General features: G+C 31.5%; 1 long non-coding RNA gene across 1 annotated transcript; it reads left to right on the top strand.

The window, feature by feature from the left end:
• The first annotated feature begins 2669 nt into the window (after positions 1–2669).
• Positions 2670–4629, top strand: LOC145797389 (uncharacterized). Its single transcript, XR_014338876.1, has 2 exons — positions 2670–2808; positions 4362–4629. It is a non-coding gene; the product is annotated as an uncharacterized LOC145797389 (long non-coding RNA).
• Positions 4630–11907: the final 7278 nt, after the last annotated feature.

Below are 11907 nucleotides of genomic sequence, written 5' to 3'. Positions count from 1 at the left end.
GTTGCTCTAAATTAGTGATGTGATTAATAGGACCTTGCCATGTAGAAAGGAACTTCTGGTTTTTAAGCTAGAGTCATTGTGTACACAATTTGTATTGACATGGATAGAGCTATTATTTGGAGCAATTATTTGCTAGCTTTTGATGTCTCTGTAACCCAGCTTTTGATATCTCTGTGGATAATTTTCACTTGAGAACTTTCATGGAGATATGCAAGCCCCTCTATTATTTCCAATATGATGTCGAACCGCTGCTTGCAGCTTATAATTTGAGTCTTTTTCTGTTTTTGGGTGAATAAGTCATAAATAAAAATGCAAAAAAATACAAGATTACAAAAGGAATACCCCAGGCCATACCAGAGACTATACAGAGCAACCAACAAAACACCTACATATATAGATCAAGGGAGTGGCAGAAGGGACAAAGTGTTAACATAAATTTCAGAACATAAACCTTACACTTTGGATCATTTACCATGTGTATTATCAAGAAATCAAGACAAAATGACATACCTGAATCCATTGATGAACGGTTAAACGGAAGCGTGATTATCAATGAACTCTTTGTTATTGATTATGTTATTGCCTTCTAATCCTTTCCCCTTTGGTGCCTTATGTTTCTCCTTGAGAGGATTTAGGAAAAAAATGGCAGTGTTCTTATTTCCACCTGAGAAAGAATAGGGACCATAACCTTTTAAAGGTTGTAATTGGTTTTCAAAACTGAAAGGTTGTGGAAGTTCAAAAGGAATGAAAACCAACTTTAACCATTATTGGTTTTAATTTCTATTTATTGGTTTTCAAAACTGAAAGGTTGTGGAAGTTCAAAAGGAATGAAAACCAACTTTAACCAATATGTTTTAATTTCTATTTCTGCCCCTCATAGAAATAGAAATTATACAACTAGTATCTACACATTAGGTCCATAACACATATACCCTTAAGCCTATTAACTAAATTGAATCACTTAAATTGTAGGCTTCTTATAAATGATAACACCACATTTAATTATGTGGTCCCATTGAGACATTATCTAACACAAAGTCCTATTCATAAGCCCCATCCATGGAAGTTGGGGGCTGTGAACAGGACCTAACAAAACTTAACAGCCACCCCTGTACAAAACCAACAAAAACAGTGGCACTCAACAAACGGCCATAACCAGCATCTCTAGCACCTATAACCCACCGTAATATTCAGCACCTGTAATACCATGCAAAATTCAGCTCCACCAAATCCAATTAGAGGGTGCAGCAACAGTAAGACTGTAGCAAACCGTAGTAACGCAGCACTACAACTAACTATCTTAAAATCCCTACACAAACCGTAGGAATATATGGATTCAAGGAACACAATCAATATGTCTGGCACAAGGTGAGGATCAAGATATACAAGTCTTAACATCTTCATGTCCAAAGGATATATAACAAAAGAGATTATAAAATAAAAAGACAAAGAACATTCTGTATGAGGTGTAACAGTTGGACTGGCGCACTCTTGCAGCCTGGTCTTCATGTACCCTATACTAGTCATCTCCAGCCCGAAGGATCCTTTATTACCCTTCACTTGCCTATCAGTCCATAACAGATCAGGACAACCTAGGATCAATTGGAAAGCATGCATGAACACCATGTTAAAAGGGACATGTTGGACTGTAAGTGGGAATCTCACACATTTAGGAGCTACATCACTCAACACACAAGGTGTATACATCTCAGAAATAAACAGACAGTCCTCCATGGAAATATACTCAGTACCAAAACAAACAAATCCAAAAATTTAAGGCTAACATCACTCAACCCACACAACAGATTCTTGCCACTGTACCTGCACCAAATTCCTGCAAGAATATTGGCCTCGTTTGGGAAGTGGCTATTTTAGTAAGCTATTTTAGTTTTTGGCTATTTTACTAGGCTAAAATTTTTGTGTTTGGGAAGATGATTGGATTTTTTTGTGGTTGGATGTGATGTTTGTGAGAGAAAAAGTGAAATGATTATGGGTTTGATGTGATATTTTGTCTTATTAGCTATTTTAGCCTATTTTGTCTTTTTGTGATTTTTAGCCTAAACTAGGCTTTTTTTTTTTCTTCCCAAACACCCCCATTATAAAGAGTTAATAGCATTACTATAACACACATTTTCAGGCTCACAGCACTCAACCCACTATATTTGAACTCACATCCCTCATTCTTGGTAAGCATCCTTCTGTACCTACAACTGTAACAGATATAGATATAAAGATTAGTACACCTCCCTGTAGAGCCTCTTATCACTCAACCCTTAATTGATAACTCATCAACACTCAACCCTCAGAAAGCTACACTGTGACAATCCAACTTTGTGTTATGCTAATGATCTTAATTATGATTATAATTATGAGCTTGATATGATTTTGAGTACTAATTATATGATTATTTGTGTTTGTCATTTTGTATTTGTTCACAGTAGGAAAATCTGTTTGATTTTCTGCTATAAAAATTCAATTGAAGGTCGTAGAGGCGATAGAAACTGAAATTGACTGTATTTTTACGATTAGCATGATTTTTAGAGCCTGTGGTGAAATTTAATTAAAAATTTGATTCGAACTGAACTAATTGGATTAAATCAATTAAAGTAAGCAAAGTTAATTAGCCTTAATCAAGTTTGATTAGGCTAGTCTATATTAAGCTTATCCTTTTGAGCTCATTTTCATACTTGGCTGAAGTTGCACTCTAGAGAGAGAATGAAGGCAAAATTTGAGAGTTGGGCAAAGAGCTTGAAGATTGAGAAAGATAACTCAAGAACTAGCTAGGAATTGGAAGATTAGAGCTCCTAGGTAAGTAAATAAACTCAAATTCTTTTAATAGTCCATAATTACATGAATTCTTGCATGATGTGTGACCAAGAGCAAGAATTGAGTTGAAATTGATGAAATTGAAGTTTGATAGACATGCAAGTAAGCTTTTACCATGAATATGTACATTTGAGCTTGTAGCATCTTAAACATGTAGAATTAGTGGATAAGTTAGACATGCATCCATGAATTATAGGACTATGGAACTTGATTGCATAATTTTGAAGCTATAGAACTCAAACCCATATTTTAATGATGATAGATGAGAGTTAAGTTAAGTTCATGCTTGCATGGAAATTTAAAATGATGATTTGTCAATTCATGAAATTCATGTATAAGAAATGTAATTCTTCAAGTATTAATGTTCAAATATATCTCTTTGAAGTTTTGGGTAAGTTATGCATGAAATTGGCCTTTGGAATTGAGTTTTGAGCTTCAAGCATAGTTCTAGAAAACCCAGAATTCGACTTGTCCGCTTGAGCGAGGAAAGTGTCGCTCGAGCGTAAAAGTCGAGCTCCCAAAAGTTTTGCACAGATTTGCACAGTGGCTAAGCGGCAAACTCTATGCTCGAGCAAACCCTGTTTTGCAAGGCTCGCAGCTCGAGCGTCAGAAATCTCGCTCGAGCATGGCCCAAAAAAAAAAGTTACAAGTTTCAGGTCATAGTCATGTGAAACTCCATAAGGGAGTAGGATTAATCTGATATAGACAAGGTGGTAGTAAAAACAGTAATAGTTAAGAATTTTTTGGAAACTCTTAAAACATATAAGTAGATGAATGGAAAAAGGAAAGCATGTTTGCTTGGTTTGTTATGTGCTATGATTATATGAATACATCTGTAACTACAATTATGAGTGAATTCAGTAATCCTTTAATTTGTGTAGCAATGCAAGTTACACAATTGAGTTCGATTACACAAATCTAATGATACATGGGCTCTTCTAAATATCTAAAGAAATGTAAAAATGGGTATTTTATTGCAAAAAGATGAAAATAAGCCAAGAATTTAAACAATTCAATATTTTATCTTTAGCCAAAATTAAAAACCAAAGAGCCAAAAAAATCATGAGCATGTTTATAAATAAAACTAAAAAATCACAATGACTCCTTATCAAAGAGGATTTGATCAAGGCTTTTGTTGGGTACAAATTCATAAACAAGAAGGCATTGAGGGGCTTCAATGGTACAATCGAAAAGTCTTACAAGGTTCTTGTGTTGAATTCCACTGATCAAATTTACTTCATTGAAGAAGTCATCGGCCCATTGTTGTGAATCAAATGTACCTCGATGCTACATTATATTTTGGAGCTATTATATATATTCTGCCATTAGTGATAGTGATAGATGATATTCTTGCAATCTTTTGGCATCTTATGTTATCCATGTTGCTTTATCATCAAGGATCACCTCAACTCTTTGAAGTTTTGAATTGTTATATGCATTTCTACTAAATTGGTTTATAAAATAAAATTATTTATATATGTGTTTAGATGTAATTGATAATATATTAATGTTTTCCTTATTTATTTTCTTTGCAGATTGGTTTTTGATGATGTTTGGAAGCATACTTGCAAATGAAGATCAAATGTTGAATTTTTTTTCCCTAAACTGATACTTAGTTCTAGTTGCAAATCAAGATCAAGTGTTATTTATTTATTTATTTTTGGACTCAACGTTAGTTCATTTTGGAATTTGCTATGATGGTTTTTTTTTATTATTATTATACTTAATGGATTATTTTTAAATTTGTTTGATGGATATATTTTCATTTATAATATAAATTGTTTAGTAAATTTTTTTGTGGAATGGTGTATAATAGCTAGTGGATTTCTTAGTACATTTAAAAGGCTATTGAGATATGAGTAGGAATATTTGTGAAATAATAATTTAAACTGAAATATAAAATATTGAACTAGTTCAGTGACGAATTTTTTTCATCATTTGTACTTATTATTATGACAAAGTGATTATTTGTCGCTAATAAATATTTTTTGTGACAAAATTTATTCCAGCTTATATATGAAATATTTGGTTGATTTTGTTGTTTGGTGACTAAAACTTGTCACATATATATATTTTTGCCACGAAATATATTTCGTCACCCATGTATGACTTTTGGAGACGAAAAATGTCGTCATCTTTACATCTTACTGTGACGAAATTATTTCTCATCAATTATCAACAAGTGTGACAAATTTATTCGTCAACTAAAGTTATAAATATGGTACTTAATAACTATTTGGTGATGAAAATGAGGATTTTTGGTGACAAAATTTTGTTTTATTGGTGACGAAATTATTTTTCGTCATGGTGGTTTTTAGTGACAAACATTCAATGACAAAACCGATGAGGAAAATATTTCCTTACAAATATCTATAGTGACGAAATTAGTTCTTTGGAGACAAAAAAAAATTCGTCATTCAAGACCTTACTTGTTATAGTGTTGGGCTAACTTTAAGTTTTGCCCTACCTCATAAATGCCCACTCTTTTCGAGGCTCCAACTATTGGTTGCTGGACTTGTCGGGTTACGGAGGCATGATGAAGGGAATTATCACTTAAGTTCTCAAATAGTTGTCATGCATCAGCGTCATTTTTGGACATAAATGTCCCACCACAAGAAGAATCTACCATTTGGTGGTGAGGCTCAGTTAAGCCATAGTAAAAGATTTGAACAAGTTGTCAATCAGGCACTTGCTGATGGGGACACTGTTGGAGAAGGTCACAAAGTCTTTCCCATGTTTCATGAAATTGCTCGCCATCAATTTGAGCAAAATTGGTGATGGCTCACCTGAGTTGGTTGGTCTTACCAATAGGAAAGTACTTCTCTAAAAACTTCTATTGTAATTGGTCCCAAGTTGAAATAGAATTAGCAGTTAAGGAGTTTAGCCAGTGTTTGGCTTTGTCCTTTAATGAAAATGGAAACAAACGCAACATTAGGACTTCATTGGTGAAGTTTTGGATCCTCACTGTAGAGCAAATTTCTAGAAATTCATGCAGATGTTTGTAAGGGTCATCATGAGCTAGTCCATGGAATGATGGCAGCATTTGGATGGTGCTGGACTTAATCTCATAATGAGCAGCAGTGGTGTTGGGTAACTGGATGCATGATGGTGATGTATATGCAGTAGGTGTGAAGTAATCCTTAAGAGTCCGGTTGGGCCCATTTAGGCCATTCGGATTGGCCATGTCAATTGGTTCGAGGTATGGATATGGATATTCAAGCTTAGGAACCTGGAAAGAGGCTCTAAGTTTCCTAAGAGTCCTTTCTAGAAATTCATTCAGATGTTTGTAAGGGTCATCATGAGCTAGTCCATGGAATGATGGGAGCATTTGGATGGTGCTGGACTTAATCCCATAATGAGCAGCAGTGGTGTTGGGTAACTGGATGCATGATGGTGATGTATATGCAGTAGGTGTGAAGTAATCCTTAAGAGTCCGGTTGGGCCCATTTAGGCCATTCGGATTGGCCATGTCAATTGGTTCGAGGTATGGATATGGATATTCAAGCTTAGGAACCTGGGAAGAGGCTCTAAGTTTCCTAAGAGTCCTTTTTAGTTCAAGGTCCAAATTCCACAATTTAGGACAACAAGAACGACGCCTCGTGCATACACTACTCACACACACACACACACACTAAGTTCCGACTCTGTACACTAAGTTATGAAAACACAATACCAAAAGAGAAAATACTCACAGCAGTTAAACAAAAACGCTTTACTCGTCTTGCGGATACTTGACGTGTAGAGTGTTGTCTCCAATCCACTTAAGGTCTTTCTTTCTTTTTAGCATTTTGGTGCTCTGTTTGCGAGTATTTGCTTATGTCTTTTTTTAGCACTTTGGTGCTGCAGTTTTTTTGTTTAAAACTTGGCTGCGCTTCGCTTGCACTTCAGTGATGGCTCAAATTGCAAACACTTTGCACACTTAGCAACACAAAAATATAAAATTCTAAACTAAAAATTAAAATTAGAATGTAACTTTAAATTACTTAATTTTGCCAGAAGTCCTCAACAATGGCGCCAAAATTTGATAGGTCGTTTCATACACCAAAATTAAACACTAAACTGTACTAAATTCCTTAGAATAATGTTAAGTCTAGGTATCGATCCACAGGAACAAACGAGAAATTAAACTAATTTAATTGTTAAATTCCTAAATTAGTTTTGATAAAAAGATTGAGGGATTCATAAACTAATAATAATTAAATTAAACAAAGTGATTAAACTAGCAATTATAAGTAAAATTGGAATTATTGATTTTTGAAAAAAACTTAGGATAATGAGTCCACCACTAATCACATAAATAAGGCTTCAATTTGAAACTCAATTATGTTACGGTTCGAACGGAATAATACTTCGCAACTACAAGTTCGAAGCATTTATCAAGAAAATCATTACGTTCAATGAACGGGCACAAACCATCTTAAGTAGTACGAATCGTTCACTCTAAATTAGGGTAGCGACACGATTCGTCCCTCGTAATATGGTTTGTCTCATACCTTGAATATAAAATAATAGAAAACCATTGTATGAAAAACATTCAATAATCACAGAAAGCAGAATACTTGAAGAGATAATGAAAATATATATTTGAAACTTCTTAAACACCATACAATTTGTTCAAACTTTTACATAATCAAAAAGTAAAGAGAAAACCTAATTACATAGTTAGGGTTTCATCAAAACCCTAGAAATGAAGAACCTAGCCACTCATGGAAGAGTGGGAAGAGGTGAAGAAAGAAGAACCATCTATGAAATAGCAAGCTTGAGGTATGAAATAGAAACCTTAGCCTTTTCTCCTTCTTATTGTCTTTGTTTTGGTATGACAGGTATTTTCAAGAAAGCAAACAAATTAGGAGGGTAAACACCTATTGCAAGTTTGAAGCAGAGACGGTTATGGATTGGGTCAATAATAGAATATATGGACCCTAGCCCGCTTAAACAGTACTAAGAAGAGACAGTCATAGATTGGGCCAATAAAGAAGAAACGGTCCGTAGCCCATCTAGATAATAATTTGAAGCAAGTGCGTGACTATTACACCAATTCTATTTGGAAAATAAAAATAAAAATAAAAAAATAATATAATATATTACATTAATGAGATTTAAAAACATAAAATGATAAATAAATTATTAAAAATGAATGTTAGGTAATATTTTAATATTATTATATTAAAAAAATAAAAAATTATATATTATATATTATATACATATAAAAATATTTAATAAATATAATTGAAGTAGAAGAGCAAAACCCATTCTTTCCCCACTTTCTTATCCGTAAAAAATCAGCACAGTAGTGGGTTGAAGAAAAATTATCTTCTCTATATTTGGATCAACAATGTTACAGACCTCCAGTACGGACGACCCCCAGTGCCACCCCCAATGACGTGGCAGCGTGTGATTGGCCGAAATCAAAAAAAAAAAAAATTGTTTTGGCACCAATCAGGGACGACCCCCAGCACCCCCAGCTGGGGGTCTAAGTCATTTTTCTATTTGGATACATCATTTTTTTTTAATTTATGGAAAACACTATGATGGATACACTTCAAAAAGAGCACATAGAAAGAAACTTAATTATCTTTTGTGTTATATCAATTTATAATAAAAATTATGAATAATAAATTTATAATGGCAACCTTGTAGGGATAGTTATAGGAATGAAATATAGCAAACAAACAATCTATCTATATATTATATTAGAAAAATAGGATTTTGAAGGAGAAGTAGTCTAAAGCCTTCAAAACCTTAATCCAAAATTCTTAATTTTTTGAATTTTAAAAATTATAAAAAACATGTGACATTAAATTATTGGTTCATACAATTATTTCTAATTTTAAATTCTTAACAGTATCTCATGCATACATATATGTCATTCTCATTTAAGCATAAAAGTCAACCAAAAAAATTAAATTTCAAAACGAGTCATGATAGAGACCCCCTCTAATCACCACCCCTACAACCCCCCCACAGACACGTGGTGGATGGTGATTGGAGGAGCAGGAAAAAAAGAAAAAAGAAAAGGAAAATGTAACCAATGAGAGAGAGAGGGGGTCAAAGGGGATGAGGGGAAAATGGGGCATGAAACATTTTTGTTTCAAAACATTGAAAATCCTACACATACCATAACCATCTCATCAACCACAATACTGTAGCTCCTCCATGTCAATAACCCAAATTCTGATCCCTCTTCCATGGTTTCAATTCAATCCCTCCAAGGTCTCTCTATTTCAATTTTTCCCCCCAACACCAGGTTTGTCAATTTCTCTCTATGCACTTTGTTTGTACAGTATGATACATATTGTAAATTCTATTCTGAATGTTTTGTGAATAGTAAGGCCATCTTTTGTGTTTGTGATTTTTGTGTTTATTTTTGTAAAAAAATAAGATAAAATTAACATAAACAATACTCATATTTTTTGTTTGGTTGGTTTGGTTTGGGGTTGTCAAGTTTTTCTTTCTTTCTTTACTTTTTTGTTTTTTAAATTTTTTTTCATCTTTAGATATATACATGTGTTTCTGTGTTATATTCATTTTCATGGTGAGAAATAGAACTAAATTTTGTTTCCGTTGCTGCATGGTCTAAAGTTTTAACCCAATATATATCAAAAGCTTGTCATATGTAATATGCATATTTTTAAGGGTAAATTATATTAAATCCCCTCAAATTATCAACCATTTACACTTTATTCCCCTAATAGTTTAAACCCAACAATTAGCCCCCTCAAATTATTTGAATTTGAACATTAAAAGTCCTCCTATTAGTCATCTGTTAAATATTTGAATGAAAAATTATCAAGTGTTGTATACATGATGATTATATTAAATTTTTACAAAGATAAAATAAGATAATTTGATCATAAAAGTTAATATAATTATCACGTGCATAACACTTGATAATTTTTTATCTAAATATTTAATAGATGATTAACAGAAAGATTTAATGTTCAAATTCAAGTAGTTTGAGAGGATAATTGTTAGGTTTAAAACATTATGAGGGTAAAATATAAATGGTCGATAATTTAAGAGAGTTTAATATAATTTGTTCTACATTTAAGTGTTAAAAACTTTCATTCCAAGCTTGATACTAAAAATATACAATCCGAATTGAAACCCGTACCAAAAAGGGTTCAAGGAGATTTTTGGTGGTGTCAATACTATTTACGCTTAGTACTTTGTTATTGCTATAGCTATCATCTAACTGCAATCTGGACAGCTCTTAAGAAAAAAGAAAAAGAAAAAGAAAAAAAAAGTCATACATTTAGTGAAATTTCAAAACTCAAGCATTTTAAAGTTCAAAATCACTTACCCTTATATGATTTCCAACTCATACAGTGAAAGTTGTGAGTATGACCCAGAATGATTAGAAAAAATAATAATAAATCATATTGGTTCACATTTCAAAAAGCAAATTCTCCTAGACTGACTAGGAAAAATAAGTAATAAAACAAAGGGTAAATTATACTGACACCCCTAAAGTTTATATTTATTACGGTTTCTCCTCTCACTTTTTAAAAATTACATCTTCTTCCTTAAGATTTAAAGTTTTATTGCAGATTCCTCCTCAGTAATTTAATTTTTTTAAATACTAATTTTGCCCTTACTGGGTAAATTACATTGACACCCCTCACATTTTAGACATTAAAATCCCCTCCCTAAGGTTTAAAGTAACATTATCAATTGCCCCCCTCGGTTAGTATTAGCTAGAAAAAAAATTCATTGAAAAAAAAATTAATTGAAAAAAAAATTAATTGAAAAAAAATTTTGTTAGTAAAATTTTTAAATTCATGTTTAAAAACCAACGTAAACTCATTTTTTGAATTTATGTTTTTTCCTCAAATTTACAAACTGAGACAACCATTTATAAATTAAAAAAATTATCAAACAAGTTTTTATGACAATTTTTAAAATTTTTGTAAATATAAATTGAAAACTAAAAATGAAATGGTTACCAAACAGGTTTTAGATAGTAAAAATGTCGCAAAATTAACAAATAATTAAATAAGTTACTAACGTAAGAAATGATTTATCAGCAGATTCTTAAGCTATGTATGGATTGATTTTTAGAAAAAAAATTTAAAAATTAAAAATTAATTTGGTTAAGAAATAAAAAATAAAAAATAATTATCATTTTTATGTAATTTTTATCTTTCGAGTGGTTAGAAATAATTTTTTACAAATTAAATTAAAACAGCCATACGTATGTATATAACCTATCCAAAAGTTAAAATGATAATTATTTTTTACCCTTAAATGATAATTATTTTTTATTTTTTATTTCTTAACCAAATTAATTTTTAATTTTTAAAAAAAAAATTCTAAAAATCAAACTATACATAACCTAAAAATCTTTTGATAAGTCATTTCTTACGTTGGTAAGTTATTTAATTATTTGTTAATTTCACGACATTTTTACCATCTGAGACCTGTTTGGTAACTATTTCGTTTTCAGTTTTCAATTTATATTTACAAAAATTTAAAAAACTGTCATAAAAACTTGCTTGATAATTTTTTTAGTTTATATATTGTTGTCCAGTTTGTAAATTTGAGAAAAAAACGTAAATTCAAAAAATGAGTTTACGTTGGTTTTTAAATAGAAATTTAAAAATTTTACTAACAAATTTTTTTTTCAAATAATTTTTTTTCTAATTAATTTTTTTTTTCAATGAATTTTTTTTCCAACTAATACTAATCGAAGGGCAATAGATAATGCTACTTTAAACCTTAGGGAGGGGATTGTAATTTCTAAAATGTGAGGGGTGTCAATGTAATTTACCCAATGAGGGCAAAATTGGTATTTAAAGAAAACTTAAATTGCTGAGTAGGGAATCTATAATAAAACTTTAAACCTCAGGGAAAGATGTAATTTTCAAAAGGTGAGGGGAGAACTGTAATAAATATAAACCTCAGGGGTGTTAGTGTAATTTACCCTAAAAGAAATCATACTTTCCAAAATCAAATATAATAATCTATATGAAAAAATAAAAACAATCTTTCTAAAAACTCGATTGGAAATAAAAACAATATGATATCTATTTATCTATGAATAATGGTATATGCACCGATTGCTATATAATTAGTGTACTA

Source organism: Camellia sinensis, chromosome 8 (assembly GCF_055761805.1).
Source record: "Camellia sinensis isolate YWXY chromosome 8, ASM5576180v1, whole genome shotgun sequence".
In the NCBI taxonomy this organism is placed as follows: Eukaryota; Viridiplantae; Streptophyta; class Magnoliopsida; order Ericales; family Theaceae; genus Camellia; species Camellia sinensis.
Note: the sequence above shows the minus strand (reverse complement) of the source record. Positions and strands in the feature narration are given on the sequence as shown.